The sequence below is a fragment of the Chaetura pelagica genome, unplaced genomic scaffold (assembly GCF_000747805.2).
Source record: "Chaetura pelagica isolate M959 unplaced genomic scaffold, ChaPel_1.0 scaffold498, whole genome shotgun sequence".
Lineage (NCBI taxonomy): Eukaryota > Metazoa > Chordata > Aves > Apodiformes > Apodidae > Chaetura > Chaetura pelagica.
Genome location: NW_009954218.1, coordinates 135,034 through 135,572, shown reverse-complemented (window position 1 = coordinate 135,572; position 539 = coordinate 135,034).

Genomic DNA, 539 nt, shown 5'->3' with positions numbered 1-539 from the left:
CGCGCGTGGGGAGGGCACCCCATCCCCCCCATCCCACCCCCCCATGTTAATGAATTGTCCCCATCACCCACATCCCAGGCATCTCCCCAGTGCCACCACCCCCCGAGCCCAGCACCCATGGGGGTGGCAGGGGATGTGGGGCTGCTCCCCTGTCCCCATCTGAGTGACCTCCCCCCAGTAAAGCCCAGATTGTACAGCTCTCCATGCCTGGGGGGCCCAGCCCTGCTGCCCGACAGAACAACAGCCCCTCTCCTCCAATCTCTGCTTTAATGAGCCGTGGCTGCTTCCCACCATGTTTCAGGGGTGCACAAGGGAAGGGTCCTTGAGGGGGGGCAGGTGGTGCTGGGGACCCTGCTGCCCACCCACCCCCACCCCAGGGGACACACCTGGGTGGAGCTCAGGAGGGTGTGGGGGGCAGGATAAGGACCCTCCCACCAGCACCGCCAGCCCCAAGTGTGGGGGGGATGCAGGAGGGGACTGAGGTGAGGGGCACCATCAGCAACCCCCCTCCCCAGCTACTCCTGCCCCCCCTCGGGGCG